Source organism: Odocoileus virginianus, chromosome X (assembly GCF_023699985.2).
Source record: "Odocoileus virginianus isolate 20LAN1187 ecotype Illinois chromosome X, Ovbor_1.2, whole genome shotgun sequence".
NCBI lineage: Eukaryota > Metazoa > Chordata > Mammalia > Artiodactyla > Cervidae > Odocoileus > Odocoileus virginianus.
In genome coordinates this window covers 46492231-46517386 of record NC_069708.1, presented here as the reverse complement: position 1 = coordinate 46517386, position 25156 = coordinate 46492231, and the positions used below count along the sequence as shown (strand labels likewise).

The window sequence follows — 25156 nt, the reverse complement described above, 5'->3', positions numbered from 1 at the left end:
CCCTTCAGTGACACGGGTTTGAATTGTGTGGGTCCACTTGTTGTAGGAAGGAGGGCCCCCTCCAGGGCCCCAAGAGTGGGCTCTTGTCTAACACTTGGAAAAGAATTGTTCAAGGAGACATGTGCTTACAAAGCAAGAGACTTTATTGGAAGAGGGCACCCAGGCATAGAGCAACAGAGTAAGGGAATCCAGGAGAACTGCTCTGCCAGGTAGACAGACTGCCACATGTTATCAATGTTTCTGTTTATAGTCTCTGAAAAACTGCCACAGCTGAGTTGTATTGGAAAGCAAAAGCCATGAAAATGTAACAGTTGTATTGTAATCTGTTTACTGAATTTTAGAGTTGTGTTTTTTTTTTTAACCTGGGTTTTCAAGGAAATCATATTTGGTACCATATTCAAGGCTTGCATAGGTTATTTCACCACACTACAAGGTCATCTTATGTTTTCTATGAAAAAAATAGAGTGAATTCTGTTTTGTATATTTCCTGATGAATAAATGCAGCCACTTATTTGAAACAATGTGAAAGAAATAAATGTTGTAAAGTGACACAAAAATGATTTCAATTAGAATCACAATGTTCAGTTTGTTGGCACTATCATGATATTTAGATGCTAGAGTTAAACATTGTGATCTATGAACAATTAAGCATTAACACTCTCACTGCCATTTTCTTTTGTCTCTTTAGTATAAATGCTATCCGAACCTCAAAGAATTAGAGGTAATTTTCTGCCCTTCATTGTGTGTCAAATCACTAGACCACTGGTTTAACAAAAGAAACATTTGTGATCTGCTGACTGGATTTTTAGCATCTCTTCAGCCTTCTGAATCTTACAGGAAGTTTTAGGTCCTCCAAATTTATATGACCAAGTAAATTTACATGTTGTATTTACAGACGAGGTGTTCATGGAGCCATGGAATTTGCTAATAGCTTTGCAATTATCCCTTGCACTTGAGAGGGAGGGAGAATAGGAGTAGGTGGAACCTGTGGTTCCTTTTGATTCTAATATTTTACTAATTCCAACGGTTATAGGAAATAATTGAGCTGCTGTTAGTGGTGACCATGGTCAAATGGCAGGATTCCTCCCCACTAAGTATCCACATGTGTGCATGTCCTAAGTCACTTCAGTCGTGTCCCTGTTTCTGACTCAAGTCTCTTGGGACAAGCAGCCTCTCTAGATTGACGCAGCAATAAAGCAAAGGAAGATTTTCTAAATACATCTATGAAAAAGAGTAGAATTACTGCTCAGTAATTTTACTCATTTAAAATTCCTATTCCAGAAATTAGGTCATGGGAAATATTTCAAAGCTGTGTGACCACATGTAGTGTGAGACTTGTTTAGCTTTATTCCAGTACCTAGAGAAGTATAGCCCTCATGGACCAGTCAGAAAAAAGTCACAGGATGTTGAGGAGTGAACTATGTCTGGCTCCACACAAGAAGAGACTCAACTGAAAAAGGTAATCTTTTTGCCTTAAGAAGTGAATGCCAGACTTAGAGAACAAATTCATGGTTACTGGTGGTGAGGGTGGAAGGGAAGGTATAGTTAGGAAATTTGAGATTGACAAGTACACACTGCTGCATTTAAAATGGATAACCGGAGGCTTCCCTTGTGGTCCAGTGCTTAAAACTTTGTGCTTCTACTGCAGGAGGTGTGGATTTGAACTCTGGTTGGGGAACTAAGATCCTGCATGGCACATGGTGGAGCCAAAAAACTAAATAGGTAACCAACAGGGACTTACTGTATAGCATAAGGAACTCTGCTCAATATTATGTAATAATCTAAATGGAAAAGAGTTTGAAAAAGAATGGATACATGTACATGTATAACTCAACTACTTTGCTATACACCTGAAACTAACACAGCATTGTTAATCAACTGTACTTCAATATAAAATAAAAAGATTTTTAAAAGTGATGTAAAACATAAAGTTTAAAAAAGAAGAAATGAAAGCATGGATGTTTTTAATTTGAAGGAATAGTCAATAATATATTATACTGAATGTTCCAGGAAACAGATAACAGAAAACCTAATAAAGAGAGAACAAAGCAAACAAGTGTTCATTTTCCCCACAAAAGTCTAACTATAGTTCACAAAGTGTGGCCCAGAAATCCCTGTGGGTTCCTGAGACCTTTCAGGTTTCTGCAAGATCAAAACAATTTTAATAATAATTCTAAGATATTATTTGCCCTTTTCACTCTGTTGACATTTCCACTGTTGGTGCTCAAGCAACAAAAGCTAAAACTGCTGACTTGTTAGCACAAATCAGCAGAGTGGTACCAAACTCTACTAGTAGTAACCATTGTATTCTTCTTTGCCATGAACTTGAAGGGAAAAAAAGCCAGTTTCACTTTAGAATGCTCTTGAAGAAACAACAACAAAAAGAATTTATTGACTCTCAACTCTTGAGTATTCATCTTGTTAGTATTCTATGGAATGAAATGGAGAGTTTGCATGAAGTATTTCTGCTACACACTGGAGTTGAACGGTTATCTCTAGAAAAAGAGTTTGTATACTTGATTAATAAGCTGAGTTGGCTGCTTTTTTAAAGAAGCATCATTTATACTTGAAAGAATGACTGATAAGCTACAGTTATACAAACTTGGGTATTTGGCAGATGTTTTCCCGAAAATGAACAAAGTGAGCATGTCATTTTAAGGAAAACAACTCAAAGTATTTGTTACCAATAATAACATTTGTGCTTTCAAGTGAAAATTAGAGTTTTGGAAAAGTTATATCTGCCATAATGAGCTTGTCAGCTTCCCAACTTAAAGATGTATTTGATGAGCTCAATAGTGGTATTAACAAAAAAAGTAATTTTTTTTCATATTCTGTAATAAAATGCATCACCAATTGGGAATCCTGTATAAAACTCAGTGAACCAGTATTTTCCAAATGACAAATGAATACATCATGTTACAAAATCATGAGTGGGCAAAAGAGCTTTTAAAATGCAAGATACACAAATAGATTTTAATGTGCTGGTGCATGAAAATTTCATTGATATGGTTTCTGATTCCATGTTGCAACTAGTTTTTTTTTTTTTTTTTTGAATTACCATTTCTTGAATTTCAGTGAAATATCAAAGAAAAATGTCTACAATTATATAGGAAGGCCATTGAAATACTTTATTTTTTCAAACAAATACCTGTGTGAGCCTGGATAGTCTTCATATAATCAAACAGATGCAGAAGATGCAGAAGAAATTCCAGCTGTCTTCTGTCATGCCAGACATTAAAGAAATTTGTAGACATGTAAAGCATTGCTACTCTTCTCACTCAGTTTCCTTTCATTTTGGAAAATATAACATTTGTGAAAATGCTATTTATGTCAATGTACAATATGTATTTTTTGTTGTTCAGTTGCTCAGTTATATCTGACTCTTTATGACTCTATGGGCTGCATCAGGCCAGGCTTTCCTGTCCTTCACTATCTCCTGTGGTTTGCTGAAATTCATGTCCATTGAGTCAGTGATGCCATTCAACCATCTCATCCTCTGTTGCCCCCTTCTCCTCCTGCCCTCAATCTTTCCCAGCATCAGGGTCTTTTCCAATGAGTCAGCTCTTTGCATCAGGTGGCCAAAGTATTGGAGCTTCAGCTTCAGCATTGGTCCTTCCAAGGAGTATTCAGGACTGATTTCCCTTTAGGTTTGACTGGTTTGATCTCCTTGTTGTCCAAGGGATTCTCAAGAGTCTTCTTCAACACCACAGTTTGAAAGCATCAGTTCTTCAGTTGTCAGTCTTCTTTATGGTCCAACTCTCACATCCATACATAACTACTAGAAAAACCATACGTTTGACTACATGGACCTTTCTTGGCAGTGTGATGTCTCTGTTTTTTAATACACTAGGTTTATTATAGCTTTTCTACCAAGCAGCAAGCATCTTTTAATTTCATGGCTGCAGTCACCATCTGCAATGATTTTGGAGCCCAAGAAAATAAAGTCTATCACTGTTTCCATTTTTCCATCATCTATTTGCCATGAAGTGATGGGACCAGATGCAATGATCTTAGTTTTCTGAATGTTGAGTTTTAAGTCAGATTTTTCTCTCTCCTCTTTTACTTTCATCAAGAGGCCCTTTAGTTCCTCTTCACTTTCTGCCATTAGAGTGGATTGGTATCATCTGCATATCTCAGGTTATTGACATTTCTCCCAGCAATCTGGATTCCAGCTTGTGATTCATATAGCCTGGCATTTTGCATGATGTACTCTGCATATAAGTTAAATAAGCAGGGTGACAATGCAGAGCCTTGATTTACTTCTTTCCCAATTTGGAACCAGTCCATTGTTCCATGTCTGCTTCTAATTGTTGCTTCTTGACCTGCATACAGGTTTCTCAGGAGGCAGGTAAGGTGGTCTGATATTTCCATCTTTTGAAGAATTTTCCACAGTTTGTTGTGATCCATACAGTCAAAGACTTTCAAGTAGTTGATGAAACAGGATAGATGTTTTTCTCAAATTCTCTTGTTTTTCTATAATCCAACAGATGTTGGCAATTTAATCTCTGGTTCATCTGCATTTTCTCAATCCAGGTTTTACATCTGAAAGTTCTTGATTCATGTACTGTTGAAGACTAGCTTGAAGGTTTTTGAGCATTACCTTGCTAGCATGTAAAATGAGCACAATTGTGCAATAGTTTGAACATTCTTTAGGGTTGTCCTTCTTTGGATATGATTTTTAGTATTAAAAACTTAATAATTAAAATTTGGTTTTGAAGTTCTTTTTTATTTATAGCATGGAAAATATTAATAGATAAATTTCATATAAAAGAAAGCTTTTGGGAGTCCTCAATAATTTTTTTAACCTTTTACTTTGAAATAGTTTTTGATTTAGAGAAGAGTTGCAGAGATAAAAGAGTTCTTGTATACCCTCCATCCAGCTTCCCCTAATACTAACATCTTATATAACCACAGCACATTTATCAGAACTAAGAAATCAACATTCCTCAATGGTGAGTAAAATTGGAAAGTGTTCTGAGACCAGTAGTTTGAGATCTGCTGATCCACAGGTAAGCAATTGCCACTATTGGTTCAGCTGCACAACAAAGACCCAGATTTTGCTTTGTTGCTGTTGTTACTGTTGTTGGGATATAGTTGACATAACATTGTGTAAGTTTTAGGCCTTCAATATGTTGATTTGATCCATTTACACTGCTATATGATTGCCATTCTTTTGTATCATACATTATTTCTTTTAGTGGGAACAATTAGGACCCAGTCTTTCAGCAAGTTTAATGTTTATAGTGTAGTTTTGTTGTCTGTCATCCCACTACTATGTATTAGGTCTTTAGGACTTACGTATCTACGACCTGCAAGTGAGTATCCTTGAACAACATCCCTTCCAGTCCCCTATCCCCCAGCTTCTGGTAACTACCATTTCACTCTCTGTTTTTATGAGTTCAGTTTTTTTTTTTTAATTCTACATGTAAGAGAGAATATGTAGTATTTGTCTTTTTCTGCCAACCAGTCTTTTGATTCCTGTTCTATTGGCTTTTTATCTTCCTGATTGTCATCTCATGGCTATAAGATGGCTGACAGCGCTACAGTCTTGTCTTTTTAGTTTAAGACTGGAAGAAGAGGGAATAGACAGTGTCAGAAAGCCCTCCTCTATGCCCCGTCCTCTTTACCAGCAAGCAAAATTCTTCCCAGAAACAGCCCATTCAACTTCCATTTATATCCCAGTGGTCAGAACTTGCTCTGCTCTGGGCCCAAATTCTAGACAAATCACTTGTGGCAGAAAATTGAATTCAAGTGACCAGAACAATTGGTTTATCCCCTGGAGATGGGTTAAGGGTCTCTCTATCCTGAAGTTAAGAGATCTCTGCTTACTTCCTGAAAAAATCAAGTTCTACTATTCAGGAAGAAGAGGGGAAAGAATGGCTTTTAGATTGCCATTGGTATCTTAACTGTCAGTTTGGAATTTCTATAAGACATTGTAGAAATTAAAGAAGTGAACTGGCTACTGGAATTATCCTGATTTGATGGGTGTGGAAGAAGTGGGGACTGACTGTATGGACCTACTGTATGGCACATGGAACTCTACTCAATATTCTGTAATAAACAAACAAACAAACATATATATATATATATATATATATATATATATATATATATATATATAAAAGAACCACTTTGCTGTTCACCCGAATCTAAAACAACATTGTAAACCAACTATACTTCAATTTAAAATAATAATTAAATTAAAATATATAAATAAAGCCAACCATGAAGCTTAAGAAACAGTTAAAAAAGTGAATTTTTTACAAAATTGGGAAATTAGTGTGGGCCTCCCTTTTAGCTTATGGTATGTAAAAGTATTAAATCCAGATGTGAATTTTGTGGTTGCTGCTTATTATCACAAGGGACAGTCTTGTTAGCTTCATCACTGTATAACAGGAGACATTCATGGCAGCACTGCCCACCCCACCTGAGGGCAGAATTCATATACTTGCCTTTGCGATTCCAATGTATTAAGGGAAATGATTACTTCACCCAATACTCCAGGTTTATCCTGAAATCAGAATGCATCTTTTTTATTTTTAAATCTTATTTGGAATCACTTCCTTGTATAGATTACTCCCTCAAAAGAGGAGAATCGACCACTCTCAAAGCAGTCTTTTAAATAACTTGTATAGTGCCAATTTCTCTTGTCCTTCTTTATGTATCCTTAGCAAGATCCCAAGGTATTTTTATCTTTGGGCCACAGGAGCTCTTGATACCTGTTCTGGAATTCTGTGCTAACAATGACTGATGATTGCAAAGCTGGGAGCAACTTTAAGGACATAACCTTAATTTGTTATATTATACAGTAAAACAGCACCCTTCCTTTTTTTATTTTTGTCATTACCCAGTATTCTTCCCAGTACTTCCCTTGAGGCTGTCTTACAGTGCTATCCATCCAAGATCACAGTAGGTCTGTGTTTCACAGTGCTAGAAAGGACCCACCCCAGCCTTGGAATCAGAACATTCTTTAAGCAACAGACAAGAGACAGGGAAGTGTCTGTCCTTTTGCTATGCTTAGGAGGAAGACTTCATTTAATAGCGCAATTATGCATTACTTTAAGGCTTTCTAACCAATATTTAAGCTGATTCTGTTAACCACACCCTCACATGCTCCCCAGCCAGGCTCTGTGGAGAAGTCTGTGAAATTAAATGAATTCATAAGAGTAAGTGAGTGGTGAGGAGAGAGGGGCATTCCCCATAGTCTTGATATTCCCCTCAGCTTTCAGAGGGGAAAAACGAAAAGGAAGAAATATTAGATAATAAGAATAAAGACGACAGGAGTCCTCCACCCTGATGCTTTGTGGTGTCGATGAGTGATATGGAATGACTCCAGAGAGGAAGCAGCTGTGGTTGTGCTGTCTAATATGAGACCATAAGCTACCTCATAAATTATACTCATGCTCCAAATGTGGCATAAATGCAATAGAAAGATTACCGTGACCTAAATAGTCACTGAACAGCAGCTTTTTTCTGGACGCCCATGGGCTACAATGGGCCACCAGACAGGGACAGTAGCAGTTAACAGTGGCAAGCTATGTGAACTGATGGGCAAGATCAGATGGCTCTACCCCTTTCTTTTCCCCATGCCTTGCTATTGAGTTAGAAAACACCCTGATGCTGGGAAAAATTGAAGGCAGGAGGAGAAGGGGTTGATAGAGTATGAGATGGTTGGATGGCATCACCAACTCAATGGACATGAGTTTGAGCAAGCTCCAGGAGATGGTGAAGGACAGGGAAGCCTGGCATGCTGCAGTCCATGGAATTGAAAAGAGTTGGACATGATTGAGGGACTGAACAATAACAACCTGAAAGAATGGCAATTTCTTCATCTTTCTAAGAAGGGCTCATTACTGGGTAAAGTTAAGGCTCTTGAAATAGTTAAGGCAAGTTGTATTCAGGAGTAACAGAGATGGGAAGAATATAGCAAGAATATCATGCACATTTTGAACATTTTCAGTTGTTGGGATCCAACAATGAGGCAAGGGATCCATTTATATCATGCTAAATTCTAATGATTCTTTTGGGAAATAATTATACGGTGGGAAGAATCAAGATGAATGAGGTCAACTCTGGAAGTACACTAGTGTTTGAGGACAGAGTGGAAGTAGATTCGAAGTATACATGGTGTATATCAGATAGTATTCGAAGACAGGCCCAGAAGTCTTAAGTCTGAATCCTTTAGCAAGGAGGCTACAGTTAAAAAATAATTTTATTGAGACATTCAAAGTCAAAGAATCAACAGTATTGATGCCAACAGTTTTGGCAGTAATATGATGTGTTATCTCTGGTGTGACTTTCTAGGGCTACCATAACAATTTACCACAAACTTAGTGGCTCTTTCAGCTTCCACTGTCCCCTAATACTTAGTCACTTTTGATAGCACAACTCCAATCTCTGCTTCCATCTTCACATGCCTTCTCCTTTGTGTTTTCTTTTCTATCTCTAATATATGTTCATTGAATTTAGAGCCCACTTCAATCCCACTATGCTCTCATCTCAATGCATAATTTAATTAAATTCTCAAGCATCCTATTGCAAAATAAGATCACATTCTGAGGTTCTGGGTGGATACAAACTTGGGAAGAATATTATTCAACCCATTACAGTCAGTAATCTCAGCATAGGCATCTGTGGCACTGTTTGTCACAAGGAGGGACCCAATATCTATTACATTGCCTTGGTACAGCAAAGACTTTATGCATTGTGTTTTTGGTGAAAGTGTTAGTAGCCTGAAGCCATCTGTGGAGAGCAGCAGCAGATGTCTTAAAAGTAGTTGGGGACAAGAAATGGGTGAGATCTTACAGAAGGAGATTGTTATAAGGGCTGCAAGCTGGGTAAAAGGTCAAGAAGCTCATATTAAGATTCTGACTAGCTGATACCACAGGATTGCCTTGTGGCTCAGCTGGTAAAGAATCTTCCTGCAATGTGGGAGACCTGGGTTCTATCCCTGGGTTGGGAAGATCCCCTGGAGAAGGGAACAGCTACCCACTCCAGTATTCTGGCCTGGAGAATTCCATGATCTGTACAATCCATGGGGTCACAAACAGTAGGACACGACTGAACAACTTTTTCTTTCACTTTTCTTTAGCTGATGCCAGTGCACTCCCACTACATTTCATCATATCAGTTAGGGCAAACAAAAATGGGACAAAGATGATAAAATGGGTCTTGACTGGGCAATTTCAAGGAAGGGCACCAAGAAAGAAGGATGGGCTTTCAGAGACAAAAAGAGCAAAGAGAGGTTAGCTAAAGGTAACAAAACCTCATATGAGATTCTAAAGTTGACCACACAATTTCTTGAGATTTATGGATGGCACTTGTGTATCTAGCTTTAAAGGAATTGAGGCCACCACCATGTGGAGATAAACATTAGCTCCATTCATTGTCCCTTAACAATTAGCATAGGAAAGTGATCAAGAAAGCCTACCCATCAATAAGCATAAATAGGTCAACTATGACAGGATCACAGGTAAAGAGCAGGAAACATCAAGAAACTTAAAGGAGAAGTAAGAGGGCTTCCCTGGTGACTCAGTGGTAAAGGATCTTCCTGCTGGTGCAGGAGACACAGGAGACTTGGGTTAGATTCCTGGGTCGGGAAGATCCCACATGCCATGGAACAACTAAATCCGTGCTACACAACTATTGAACCTCTGCCCTCTAGCCCAGGAACCACAACTAATGAAGCCCTCACACTGCAACTACTGAAGTCCACATGCCTTAGAGCCCCTGCTCAGCAACAAAAGAAACCACTGCAACAAGAAGCTCATGCACCGCAACTAGAGAAAAGTCCATGCAGCAACGAAGACCCCAACACAGCCAATAAATAAATAAATAAAATTGAAAAGAAATTAAAAAAAAAAGGAGAATAGGAAGGGATTTGATCAATGGGCATTTTTACCACTCCTACAAGGAGAGACCCCCCAAAAAGATACCCTTTTCATCATTACAGTGTTGTATTGTTGTTGTTTAGTTGCTAAGTCATGTCTGATTTTGTTGCCACCCCATGGACTCTAGCCCACTACACTCCTTTGTCCATGGGATTTCCCAGGCAAGAATACTGGAGTGGGTTGCCATTTCCTTCTCCAGGGGATCTTTCCAACCCAGGGATTGAACCTCGGTCTCTGGTAGGCAGATTCTTTACCACTGAGCCACCAGGGAATTGTCTAGAATTACCCTAAGTCAGATGTGAGCAGAAAATACTCACAAACGTTGATGGAGTTCCATCCCAGAAAGGGAATTTACAGACAAATATCAACTTTGCTAATTTTCTACATTGGTGGTACCTTCAGCTCCACAAACCTAGAATTTAGCAGAAATAATATTAGAAAGAGTCTCAAATTTAATGACACTGCTTTGCATGACTGATGAAATAAAGATTTCAAATTAAATGGTCTTTTTTCCTCAAGCACAATTTAAATCAACATTATTGTTGCACAGTGCCATCCATGTGCATTTTTTATGACCAAAGACAAATAGATATGGAATATTTCTATCCAAATGAAAATTGGGGACAAATGGTTTATCAGCATTACTTCTTTTCCTGATCTGTTAATGTGTTGTAAACATTTTTACAAAAGAGTAAAAATTAAACTGTTTTTAGTTATATATTAAAATTTTCTTTATTGAAAAAGAGTAGTCTATAATTGGAGCTATCCTAGAACTTCTGGGATGTATTTCTGTCTTATTTGTACAGTTGACATTTTGATAATTATTTCAACTACATTTCAACTCATGCTTCATCCCCTTGATCTTGCACTCTATCAGCCATGCCAGTAGACAGCACTGAAAACCCAAACATCTGTTTTGTTTGCTTGTTTTAAGTTCTGCTACAGAAAGCTGGAGAGCGTGCCAATTGGCTCCACTACAAATTTATGCCATTTAATCTCAGTTGGGCCTTCAATACTACTTGGTAATTCTTCATCCCTGTGATGATGCCCCCAGCAGCTGTTCAAAATCTTTTTTACTCTCCATGGGCTCTCAATTCCCAAAGAAGAAAATTGTGGTAACAAAGCAAAACAATTTCTCAAGAGTATAATGCAAGAAAACTTCCCCAAAATAACATTTAAAAGTGCATATTAAAAGAGCACAACCTTTACCGACCAATCATGAGCTCCCAGATTCGTCAGAATTATTCTACCGAGGTGGAGGCCGCCGTCAACCGCCTGGTTAACATGCAACTGCGGGTCTCCTACACCTACCTCTCTCTGGGCTTCTATTTCGACCGCGACGATGTGGCTCTGGAGGGTGTGGGTCACTTTTTTCACGAATTGGCCAAGGAGAAGCGCCAGGGCGCGGAGCGTCTCTTGAAACTGCAAAACCAGCGTGGCGGCCGCGCCCTCTTCCTAGACGTGCAGGAGCCATCTCAAGATGAGTGGGGTAAAACCCAGGACGCTATGGAAGCCGCCCTTCTCGTAGAGAAGAACCTGAATCAAGCCCCGTTGGATCTGCATGGCCTGGCTTCTGCCCGCAGAGACCCCCACATCTGTGATTTCCTGGAGAACCACTTCCTAGATGAGGAAGTGAAACTCATCAAGAAGATGGGTGACCACCTGACCAACCTCCGCAGGCTGGCTGGTCCCCAGGCTGGGTTGGGCGAGTATCTCTTCGAGAGGCTCACCCTCAAGCACGACTAGGAGCTTCTGGAGACCAGTGGCCTTTGAAGAACCCACCTAACATCAGGGCTGCCTGAAGCCCCTCTCTGCAGCTACTAGGCAGCTTTTTAACATCCTGGAGCCCTCTTTCAAGCCTTGGACCAAATGGAAACAATAAAGCTTTTTGCAGCACAAAAAAAATTAAAAAAAAAATAAAAAAATAAAAAAATAAAAAAAATAAAGGAGCACAACCATGTACCTGAGGAAATTGACCCAGATCAACCAGCAGAGACATATTCTAGTAAATTTTCTGGACTTAAGGGGAAAAAGAAAAACTTTTCAGCTAAAAGAATCAAAATCATTCATAAAGGAAAGGAAATAAGGTTATAGTCAGACTTGAAAGAAAATTTATGCCAACAGAAAAAAAGCAGTAGCATACTCAATATAGCAAAGAAAGATATGTGAGCTAAAGATTTTATATTTAGCCCAACTTGCAAATAAAATAAAAAAACAAAACCACACAGACAAATTTATCAGCATGCAAGAACTCAAGGACTATTGTTCCTATGAGACTTTTAACATTTTAGATAATCAGCTTCTGACAATTAAAGTGTCTGGAGAGGCACCTTCAACATAAAACCTGATGTTACTGACCACTGAAAGCAGTCAATGCCATAGACAAAAGAGGCAATCAAATGTTTTTTTATCTCCAGATAGACACCACCACCTTGGAAGCCAAAAGAGAAAACAATCAACTGAAATCTGATCAAGCCTATAGAACCAACCCTCAATTTACAGGAAATGCAAAATCAAGACTGGAGAAAACCCTAGAGGACAAAAGATATAGTTTCTTCAAAAAAAAACTATGAGCTAAAAAGAGGATGAAATAGAAACTCTAAATTAAAACAGGCGTAGAAATTATCAAGTGGAAGCATAACTAAACTAATGTTTATGAATGAACATTTTGGTGATAAACTAAAAGAGAAAATAAAGAAGTGATTTCTGGAAAGGTCAGAATAGAGGTTAAACTTTTCAGGACAATGGAGACAGTTGTGATTAGGAGGGGTCTCTGGCTGTTGTTATTCAGTCGTGTAGTCATGTCCATTCCTTTTGATCCCATGGACTGCAGCACACCAGGCTTCCCTGTCCTTCACCATCTCCTGGAGCATGCTCAATCTCATGTGCACTGATTTGGTGATGCCATCCAATCATCTCATCCTCTGTTGTCCCTTTTCCTCCTGCCTTCAATCTTTATCAGCAACAGGGCCTTTTCTAATGAGCTGGCTCTTCCCATCAGGTGGCCAAAGTATTGGACAAAGTCTTGGAGCTTCAGCATCAGTCCTGTCAATGAATATTCAGGATTGAGTTCCTCTAGGATAGACTGGTTTGGTCTCCTTGCTATCCAAAGGACTCTCAAGAATTTCCTCCAACATCACAATTCAAAAGCATCAATTTTTCGATGCTCAGCTTTCTTTATGATCCAACTCTCATATCCATACATGACTACTGGAAAAACCATAGCTTTGACTAGACAGACTTTTGTCGACAAAGTAATGTCGCTGCTTTGTAATTTGCTGCCTAGGTTGGTCATAGCTTTTCTTCCAAGGAACAAACGTCTTTTAATTTCATGGCTACAGTCACCATCTGCAGTGATTTTGGAGCCCAAGTAGATAAAGTCTGTCACGGTTTCCACATCTATTGCCATGAGTGATGAGATCAGATGCCATGATCTTAGATTTCTGAATGTTGAGTTCTAAGCCAACTTTTTCGCTCTCCTCTTTCACCTTCATCAAGAGGCTTTTTGGTCTTTGTTTTCTGCCATAAGGGTGTTGTTATCTGTGTATCTGAAATTATTGATATTTCTCCTGACAATCTTGATTCCAGATTGTGCTTCATCCAGCCCAGGATTTTGCATGATGTACTCTGCCTAGATATTAGATAAGCAGGATGACAATATACAGCCTTGTCACATTCCTTTCCCAATTTTGAACCAGTCTGTTGTTCCATGTCCAGTTCTATCTGTTGCTTATTGACCTGCATACAGGTTTTGCAGGAGGCAGGTAAGGTGGTCTGGTATTCCCATCTCTTGAAGAATTTTCCACACTTTGTTGTGATCCACACAGTCAAAGGCTTTAGTATAGTCAATGAAGCAGAAGTAGATGTTTTTCTGGAACTCTCTTGCTTTTCATGTTCCAACAGATGTTGGCAATTTAATATCTGGCTCCTCCGCTTTTTCTAAATCCAGCTTATACATCTGGAAGTTCTTGGTTCCTGTACTGTTGAAACCTAGCTTAGAGAATTTTGAGCATTACTTTGCTAGCTTGTGAGATGAGTGCAACTGTGTGGTAGTTTGAACATTCTTTGGCATTAGCTTTCATTGGGATTGAAATGAAAACTGACCTTTTACAGTCCTGTGGCCACTGCTGAGGTTTCCAAATTTGATGGTATATTGAGTGCAGCACTTTAACAGCATCATATTTTAGGATTTCAAATAGCTCAACTGGAATTCCATCACCTCCCCTAGCTTTGTTTGTAGTAATGCTTCCTAAGGCCCACTTTACTTTGTACTCCAGGATGTCTGGCTCTAAGTGAGCGATCACACCCATCGTGGTTTTCTGGGTAATTAGGATTTCTTTTGTATAGTTCTTCTGTGTATTCTTGCCACCTCTTCTTAAAATCTTCTGCTTCTGTGAGGTCTATACCATTTCTGTCCTTTATTGTGCCCATCTTTGCATGAAATGTTCCCTTCGTATCTCTAATTTTCTTGAAGAGCTCTCTAGTCTTTCCCAGTCTATTGTTTTCCTCTATTTCTTTGCACTGATCACTTAGGAAGGCTTTCTTATCTCTCCCTGCTGTTCTTTGGAACTCTGCATTCAGATGGGTGTATCTTTCCTTTTCTCCTTTGCCTTTTGCTTGTCTTCTTTTCTCAGCTATTTGTAAGGCCTCCTCAGACAGCCATTTTGCCTTTTTCCTTTTCTGTTTCTTGGGGATGGTTCTGATCACTGCCTCCTGTACAGTGTTACGAACTTCTGTCCATAGTTCTTCAGGCACTCTATCAGATTGAATCCTTTAAATCTATTTGTCACTTCCACTGTACAATTGTAAGGGATTTGATAGGTCATACCTCAATGGCCTAGTGGTTTACCCTTATTTATTCAATTTAAGTCTGAATTTTGCAATAAGGAGCCAATCAGAGACTCTGGGGTCTCTGGGGTGACTGTCAAAAATTCTAACTTTTTAACCTAATTTGTAACCTAGGTGGTTGATTACAAGGGTGTTTTTCTCATAATGATTAATTAAGTTATACATTTAATTAATGCAGTTTTCTGTATTTGTTATATTTTACAATAATTTTTTTAAAAGAAACACTGCATGGTGTTTCATGTTGGTTATCTTTTCCTTTTATGGCAGTGAGGCATTAAAATGCAACCTGAATACACACAATTTTGCAGCCAGAACATAGAGGGCAGAGCCAGAATGGTCTAATTGTTTGGGAAATAAATGATAGCTCAGGGGATTATTCAGTATTCGGCATTAAAAAAAATCATATATATATATTACATTCCTCTGTTTATTCCCACTACAAGTCTCATCATTTCCATCATTTCTTTTATAAATGTGGTTTCTTCTCTAGTAATCAAAATTATGAAATAAATATAACAGTAAAATTTATACTATTAGATAAAGCAACCTAGGGTGAAAAACAGCCTTTTTATATAAAATCTGCAAATCCTCTTACTTTAAATCAGATCAGAAAGGTGCCTTTTATATTTATTACTATTTCTTCAATCTCATATAAGATTAGGTCACCAAAAATAAATTCAATTATGAAAAACTGCCATTTGCAGCAACATAGATGGACCTAGAGATTGTCATACTTAGTGAAGTAAGTCAGACAAAGACAAATATGATATGATATCACTTCTACATGGAATCTAAAAAAAAGGGTACAAATTTACTTATTTACAAAGCAGAAATAGAGTCACAGATGTAGAAAAGAAACATGGTTACCAGGGGGAAAGAAGGGGAAGGATAAATTGGGAGATTGAGATGGACATATACACACTATTATGTACAAAATAGATAACTACTAAAGATCTACTGTCGAGCACAGGGAACTCTATTCAATAGTCTGTAATGACCTATATGGGAAGAGAATCTAAAAAACAATGGATATATGTATATGTATAACTGATTTGCTTTGCTGTGCATGCAAAATTTACACAATGCTGTAAATCAACTATACTCAAATAAATATTTTTTAAATGTTCAATATTCATATATATTCATATTGAAACGGAAGAAAGATGATACAGAAGAAACTAAAATCTCCCAGAGCTATCACTTGCCCTTAGCTTCATTATTACTAGCTAGCTCCTATTACCCATAATGCTTGTCTTTTATAGCATAAATAATAATTTTAAAAAATTTTGATAATGGAAAATGTCAGGTATATACAGAAGTATGTATAATAGTATAATGAACCTCCATGTACTGATTATGCAGCTTCAACAATTATCAACACGTGGCCAATCTTGTTTTATTTATCCATCTATCCCATCCCCTTTCTCACTAGATCACTTTGGAGAAAAGTCTATACATTTATTTTCATTCCAAAAATGCTTTCAGCCATCAGCAGCAGAGTATCCATGAAGAAAACAGCAAACACAAAGACTCAGCCAAATACTGCCAGTACCCCAGTGCTTACAGGAGAGCAAAGTCAGCAAAATCCTTCATCTTTACCCAGAAAATGCCTAATATCTTGCTAAAGTTTAAGTTTCCAACTTTGTCCTTAAACCAATTAGCATCCATGACTATGGTATACCAAAGCTAATAAAAGCAACAGTGCTTTCCAGAAAACTCTTAATATCTTCTAAAGTTTAAGTTTGTAAATTTGTAGCTGTCCTGTAAATTTCAGTCCATATGGGTAACAGAAAAAGAATTAACCTGAAAATTAGATTTGGGTTAGTCTCAGTTTTGCTCATTTTCTTTAGTGTGTCCTTAAGTGCATCACCTAAAACTTTTAGCCTGTTCCCTCTGAAGATGAGAGCCATAGTTCCATATTATTTAAGCTTCATATCTCTGAGTCTTTAATAAATTGACTTTTGGTAACACTCTCTACTGGTGGAGTTAGAAGGTAAAGCTTAAATGCTCTTCACAAAGAGTTAGCTGTACTTTAAAAGTGCTCTAAAGATTAAGGTTAAGATAAAGTAGGACTTTAAGAAATACTTTAAAATATAAATTTCTTTTTTTTTTTTCTGGTCCCTTGTACTTTTATTTTTTTTTTCCATTTATTTTTATTAGTTGGATGCTAATTACTTTACATCATTACAGTAGTTTTTGTCATACATTGAAATGAATTAGCCATGGATTTACATGTATTCCCCATCCTAGTCCCCCCTCCCACCTCCCTCTCCACCCCTCTGGGTCTTCCCAGTGCACCAGGCCCGAGCACTTGTCTCATGTATCCAGCCTGGGCTGGTGATCTGTTTCACCCTAGATAATATACATGTTTCAATGCTGTTCTCTTGAAACATCCCACCCTCGCCTTCTCCCAGAGTCCACAAGTCTGTTCTATATATCTGAGTCTCTTTTTCTGTTTTGCATATAGGGTTATCGTTCTAAAGTCCATATATATGTGTTAGTATACTGTAATGGTCTTTAAAGACCATTACAGTATAAAATATAAATTTCAACTACATATACTATCACTGCTATTCCAATAGTCTACTCTTTGTGACATATTCTTCTAGCACACATATGTAGACACAACCAGAAACTGCTGTCTAAAGAGCTGGAAAATCATTAATGAAATGCTCAACTAAGAGTGTGTTAAACTAGAATTCACTTTCAGTTAAATTTCAGGGTCAGATTTTACCCTGTTCTTAACAAGACACCTTAGGAAGTAATATTTAAGCTCTATATGCTTAGAAGTGTCATTTCTAGAAAATTACTGAGTACAAAAATGCTTTCAGAAGGAAAAAAAAATTCTCTGGATTGAAAATTCTTTCTGTTAGTTTACATTATTAATATTCAAACTCCATCCACCTACCACCATGAAGAAAATCTAGAGAATGGCATGACTGAGCATACTTTGATTTCTTTCCTTTAGTGCGTTGCAACAACCAGCTCATGGGAGCAAACTGCTGTGAACAATGAGATGTACTTCTAATTCCCTCCAAATTTACTCACTAAAATCATAAAAAGTTCAACTTACATTTTGATGTCTTGTCCATTTGCGGAAAGTCTTCAATTTCCAATCCTTCTGTTGCTGCTTTTACCTGGGGGTGGGAGCAAGGGGTAGGGTTCCACAAGCTTCTCTGTAAAGGTAAGTAGTCCAGTCTTCAAGATCTCTGCCTCTGTATGCAGACCTTGATCATGGTTAGTTAGCCACTTTCTGCATGTATATCTAGTCACTTCAAAACTTGTTCAATAATTTCTGACTACCTGTAATTCCCTTCCCTCTCCTAGCTGTCCTAGTTCCTTTCCACTGTGAATTTTCTGGTTGCTTGTCCATGATATAGATTCCCTGGCTATACAGTTGTTCACTTTCCTTTCCACTAAGACAGTGGATTTGCTTTCTCTTAAACTTCAAGTATCCTATCTCTTGACAGATTTGTTGGTTGCTAGCCACTAGGTTTGGAATTTCCTAGCCACTTTAAAAGCCCACTCTATTTTTCACCACAACCCAGAATAACTGGTTTGTTGGTAACTATGTTCGAGTTTCCTGACCACTTTGAGATCATACTTGTACCACATCTGTCTATTATAACTTGCTTCTCTCTTGCCCTGGTGTTTTCTTCACAGTAGGAGACTCTCACACTCCTATGCATTTTTCTTCACCACAATTGCACTTTAGGACAAAAACCAGTATCAGTTGTGGTCACATCATCTTTTCAATAAACATCTGGATTGTCATCTGTACTCCTCTGTGAGGAGACTCACACTCCACTGAAATTAATCTTAATTGTGGTATATGTATGTCCCCCCTCTTGTTTCAGGAAAACTTACTTGCATAGATTATGCAACACAAACAACTAGTCATGAAGCCAAAATCTTTGGATATAATTTTGGAAGTGAATATTTTTCTTCTTCTTCAGAGAGGTGTTTATTTATTTATAACCCCAAGATTAACTCATCCAGAAGCCACTAACACTGGAATTAATTTTGGTTGTTTTGATTTTCACTGTCTGCTTTCAGGTAAGACTTTCTTGTATGGTTCAGATCATGCTTAATGCTTCCAGGATCCAATATTATAGGAATTAATTTTAATGGTAACACTTTTTCTTGTCATACTTCAGATATATATTTATTTGTATGGATCAGACCACACCCAGAATCAAATATCAGTGGAACTAATCTTGATGTTCATCTGGAGCCTCAATTTTCCCCTGAGCTTTTTTTTGGGGTGTAAGTGTGTGTATTTCTTTAATCTATATATATATACACATATATTATGTATATATACATATATATTCACATTCATATTCTTTTAAATTATAGGTTATTACAAAGTATTGAATATAGTCCCTTGTGCTATACAGTTGGGGCTTCCCTGGTGGCTTAGGTGGTGAAGAATCCACCTGCAATGCAGGAGACCTGGGTTCAGTCCCTGGGTTGGGAAGATGCCCTGGAGAAGGGAATGGCTACCCACTTGTTTATTTTACATATATGGCTGTGTGTATCTGCTAATTCCAAACTCCTAACTTATCCTTCCCCTCCTTTCCCCTTTGGTAACCATGTTTGTTTTCTAGTCTGTGAGTATATTTCTGTTTTGTAAATAAGTTCATTTGTATCACATTGTATATTCTACATATAAGTGATATCATATGGTATTTCTCTTTATCTGTCTGACTTCACTTCACTTAGTGTTTCTCTAGGTCCATTCGTGTTGTTGCAAATGACATTATTTCAATCAGTTTTCATGGTTGAGAAATATGCCATTTTATGTATGTACCACATCTTCTGTATCCATTCATCTCCCAATGGACATTTATGTTGCTTTCATGTCTTGGCTAGTGTAATTAATGCTTCTATGAACATTGGGGTGCATGTATCTTTTTGAACTAGAGTTTTCTCCAATATATGCCCAGGAGTGGGAATGATGGATCATATGGTAGCTCTATTTTTAGATTTTTAAGGAACTTCCATACTGTTGTCCATAGTGGCTGCACCAATTTACATTCCCACCAACAGTGTAGGAGAGTTCCCTTTCTCTACACCCTCTTCAACACTTATTATTTGTAGACTTTTTAATGATGGCCATTCTGGCCAGTGTGAGGTGATACCTTGTAGTGGTTTTGATTCTGAGTTTTGTGTTTTGACAGTTTCTTTGTCTAAACCCAAACTGAATCCTTCTCATAAACCTAGCTATCTTCTCATTTTTTTTTCTACTGCCCTATTTCTGTTTCCATCTCTACAAGAACACCTTCTTGAACATGGTCCCTGTAAATCACTTGACTGTCAAGTTTAAGAAATGTCTGAATCCCACATACTTTATTCTAGAGGCTTAATATACATAGTGCATATTTTAAAACTATTAAGACAAAAGGAGATGCAGAAGGAGAGCAAGGAAGTACATTGAAACTGGTCCCATAAAGCTGTTTAAAATCAGAAATCAATGAAGAGAGCCAGCTTTGAAATAATAGATCAGGAAAATTCACATAATAAAAGAAATTGGTCCTCCAATCTATTTACAGCTTTAAAGCTCATTATCATATATAATAATAAGTTTGTCCTCTTGTAATGACAGTCTCTGAGTGACTCTGTCTTCTATAACATAACTCTTTTCAGGAAAGTTGTGTTCTTATCCCCTAACCCTCATAGAACACTCCCAAAAGAATGGATTTACTCAGTTCTTCCTCATCCAATTGTGCATTAAGCCCATCCCTGATTTAATTTCTTCAAGAGAGTTCTGTCATTACACCCCTTCCTCCCCCCCTCTATACACATAGATACAAAAACCCTAACAGAACTCCCAGGGGAGGGTACTTAATTCAGTTCTCTTTCAACTAATCCCATTCTGACCAACCTCCTGGCATTTCCTTTTTCTAAGAAGTTCTGTGCTCACAATGGCACTATATCAGGAATATCTAGAGGAAGGTGCTTAGTTTCACTTTCCTTCAACCCCAAATGTTCAAATCTGCTCCAAGACAATCAGTTTCCCCAGAATGTTCTGTTATCAAGTTCTCAAACCTATACTCACAAAAATACTCAGGGGTGTGGGCTTCTTAAATTTTTTCTCAAGTCACATTCTGAACCAGTCTTTCTTCCAGAAAGTTCTCTGCTTACTCTTCACCCAAATATAGTCCCTCTCAGAAATCTCATGGAAGGAAACATAGTTCAGTACTTCTTCCAACAGTCACATTCTGACATCATGAAGTTTCATCCTCATACCATCACTATATCAGAAATACCCTGGTTAAAAGAAAGCTTAGTTCAGTTCTCCCTCAACCAGTCATGTTCTGTCCCCTCATCTGTACTTCTCTGACAATGTTCAGTCCTCATGCAGCCAATCTAAAAGAAACCCTCAGTCCTCCCTCATCCAGTTATGTTCTGAGACTTTCTCCTGACCTTACTCTTTCCAGAAAGGTCTATTTCAATACCTGCCTACCCCAGAGATATTCAAAGAAATCCCAAGAAGTGGAAACTTATTTCAATTCTCCTTTGAGTAATTTTGCTAGACTGTTGTACCTTCATCCAGCCATTCTCACAGAAACTTCCAGGGTGGAGAGAATGAGTATGGAACATTCTAAGGAAAATGAAAGTACAAGAAGGGGTCAGAACATGATTAGTGGAAGGAGAACTGAATTAAAACTCCTTCCCCTAGGGGTTGCTGATATCATGAAGTTATGAGAACAGAACCTTTTGGAACAAACGGAGGTCAGGAGGCATAGTCAGGTGATTGGTTGAAGGAGAAATGAAGTAAAATCCCTCCTCTGAGGTTTTTTAAAGGGTGAGTTTGTGAGGGGCTTGTAAAAACAGATCTTTTGGGAAGAAGTAAAGGCCTGGGAATAGATCTGAATATGATTATTTGAATAAGAACTAAACTAAAGCTGCTACCCAGGATGTTTCTGATTGAATAAGGGTATGAGGACAGATGTTTCCTGAAAACGTAAAGATCAGGAAGTGGAGATAGAATGTGATTGGTTGAGTCAACTAAGTTCCACCCAGTGAGATTTCTGTGAGGATGAAGGGATAAAGACAAAGCTATTTGGAAGAAGTAAAGGTCATTGGGTCAGCTCAGAAAGTGATGAGATAATGAAGAATTTCACAGGACGTTTCTGTATTGGAACTGAGAAGAGGACAGAATATTTTGAGAAAAGTAAATGTGTGGGAACAGTTTGCAACATTGTTGGTTGAAAGAGATCTGAGCTAAGCTTGTTTTCCTGGATATTTCTGATGAAGTGAGAGTATGAGCATAGAACCTTCTAGAAGAGATAATCTGTCTCCACTTCAGGTTTCTATGAGGGTTGAAGCAATGGGAATGAGAATAGAAACTCTAGGCAAAGTAAAGATTTGGAAGTAGACCTAAACATGACTGGTTGAAGGAGAACCGATCGAAGCTGGATATGTTCTGTAATGGTTTTATGAGACAACTTTCCAGAAGAAGTAAAGATCAGGAAGTGGGGCTGCTCAGCGATCCTCCTGACATGTCTACCTGAACTCTTCTTTTCCCAGAATGTTCTTTGCTCATTCCTTCACCCTTACATGATCGTCCAGAGGAGGGTGCTAGTTTATTTCTCCTTCAATCAACATTAATTGAGGCTAATTACCTCTACTATGCTTTCCCCTTGGTTCACCAGCCGTTAGTGAGTCCAGCTCTGACTACTTAAGCAATATTCATATGAAAAGAGTAAGCTGAATAATTGTATTTCAAAGAATGTATAGCTCAGTAACATTCTTTTTCCTAATATCTCTACAGAAGATAAAAAATAAAGTCAAGGCTGGCTTCATTCATGTCATTAAAAAAAATTATTTCCATTGCTGTATGATACAGGGAGCTCAAATGCAGTGCCCTGAGACTATCTAAAGGGGTCAGATGGGGTGGGAGGTGGGAGGGAGGATCAAGAGGAAGGGGACAAATGTATGCTTATGGCTGGTTGATACTGATGTATGGCAGAAACCAACACAGTATTGTACAGCAACTATCCTCCAATTAAAAATAAATAAATTAAAAAAAAGTAAAATAAAAAACTTTCCAGTTTTATATATACTTTAAGGCAGAGGAACCAGAGATCAAATTGCCAACAATCGTTGGATCATAGAAAAAGCAAGAGACTTCCAGAAAAACATCTATTTCTGCTTTATTGACTATGCCAAGGCCTTTGACTGTGTGGATCACCACAAACTGTGGAAAATTCTGAAGGAGATGAGAATACTAGACCACCTGACCTGCCTCCTGAGAAATCTGTATGCAGGTCAGGAAGCAACAGTTAGAAGTGGACATGGAACAACAGACTGGTACCAAATCGGGAAAAGAGTATGTCAAGACTATATATTGTCACCCTGCTTATTTAACTTATATGCAAAGTACACCATGCAAATGCTGGGCTGGAAGAAGCACAATCAGGAATCAAGATTGTTGGGAGAAATATCAATAACCTCAGATATGCAGATGACACCACCCTTATGGCAGAAAATGAAGAAGAATTAAAGAGCCTCTTGATGAAAATGAAAGAGGAGAGTGAAAAAGTTGGCTTAAAACTCAGCATTCAGAAAACTAAGATCATGGCATCTGGTCCCATCACTTCATGACAAATCATTGGAGAAAGAATGGAAACAGTGGCAGACTTTATTTTGGGGGGCTCCAAAATCACTGCAGATGGTGACTGCAGCCATGAAATTAAGACATTTGCTCCTTGGAAGAAAAGCTAAGACAAACCTAGACAGAATATTACAAAGCAGAGATACTACTTTGCTGACAAAAGTCTGTCTAGTCAAAACTATGGTTTTTCCAGTAGTCATGTATGGATGTGAGAGTTGGACTATAGAGAAAGCTGAGTGCCAAAGAATTGATGCTTTTGAGCTGTGGTGTTGGAGAAGACTCTTGAGAGTCCCTTGGACAGCAAGGAGATCAAATGAGTTAATCCTAAAGGAATTCAATCCTGAATATTCATTGGAAGGACTGATGCTGAAGCTGAAACTCCAACACTTTAGCCACCTGGTGAGAAGAACTGACTCACTGGAAAAGACCCTGATGCTAGGAAAGATTGAAGGCAGGATGAGAAGGGGGCGACAGAGGATGAGATGGTTGGATGGCATCACCGACTCGATGGACATGAGTCTGAACAAGTTCTGGGAGTTGGTGATGGACGGGGAAGCCTGGCATGCTGCAGTCCACAGAATCCAAAGAGTCGCACACGACTGAGCGACTGAACTGAACTGATATACTTTGAGAATCAGGGAATGAATATAGTTATTCGTACAGAATGTAACAGAGCCTCTAGAGTCTCCCCAGAAAGTTTGTTTAAAGCAAACTCATGAGTTAGAACAAGTTAGAACCCTGTATGGAACAACTTACTGGTTCAAGATTGAGAAATATGTATGACAGTGCTGTCTGCTGTCACCCTGTTTATTTAATCTATATGCTGAAGGTGTCATGAGAAATGCCGGGCTGGAATCAAGATAGGTGGGAGAAACATCAATAACCTCAGATATGTGGATGATACCCCTCTAATGGTAGAAAGTGAAGAGGACCTAAAGATCCTCTTGATGAGGGTGAAGAGGAGAGTGAAAGAGCCAACTTAAAACTAAATATTAAAAAAAAACAAAGATCATGGCATCTGCCCCCATGACTTCATGGCAAATAGAATGGGAAAAGGTGGAAGTAGTAACAGATTTCCTCTTCTTGAACTCTAAAATCACTGCAGATGGTGACTGCTGCCATGAAATCAGAAGAAGTTTGCTTCTTGGCAGGAACGCTATGACAAACCTATATAGTAGGTAGAAAAGCAGAGACATCACTCTGCTGATGAAGGTCTGTATAGTCATGGCTATGGTCTTCCCAGTGGTCATGTACAGTTGTGAGAGCTGGACCATGAAGAAAGCAGAGCGCCAAAGAGTTGATGCCTTTGAACTATGGTGCTAGAGAAGACTCCTGAGAATCCCTTGGACAGCAAGGAGATCAAACCATTCAATCTTAAGGGAAGTCAACCCTGAATACTCATTGGAAGGACTGATGCTGAAGCTGAAACTCCAGTATTTTGGTCATCTGTTGTGAACAGTTGACTCGCTGGAAAAGTCCCTGATGCTGGGAAAGATTGAGGGCAGAAGGAGAAGAGGGCATCAGAGCATGAGATGCCTGGATGGTATCACCAATGCAATGGAAATGAACCTGGGCAAACTTCAGGAGATGGTGAGGGACAGAGAGGCCTGGTGTGCTGCAGTCTATGGGGTCACAAAGAGTCAGACATGACTGGGCAACTGATCAAAAACAACATGAGACAATAAATGAAATTTTTTCAGTTGTGGGGGAAAAGTTTGTTGTAAATATCCAGTTGTGAATATTTTGAGATAATTGTAAATTCACATGGGGTTTTAAGAAGTAATACAGAGAGAGT

At 38.3% G+C, this 25156-nt stretch overlaps 1 pseudogene; it reads left to right on the top strand.

The window, feature by feature from the left end:
- The first annotated feature begins 11102 nt into the window (after nucleotides 1–11102).
- On the top strand, nucleotides 11103–11766 carry LOC139029675 (ferritin light chain pseudogene; annotated as a pseudogene).
- Nucleotides 11767–25156: the final 13390 nt, after the last annotated feature.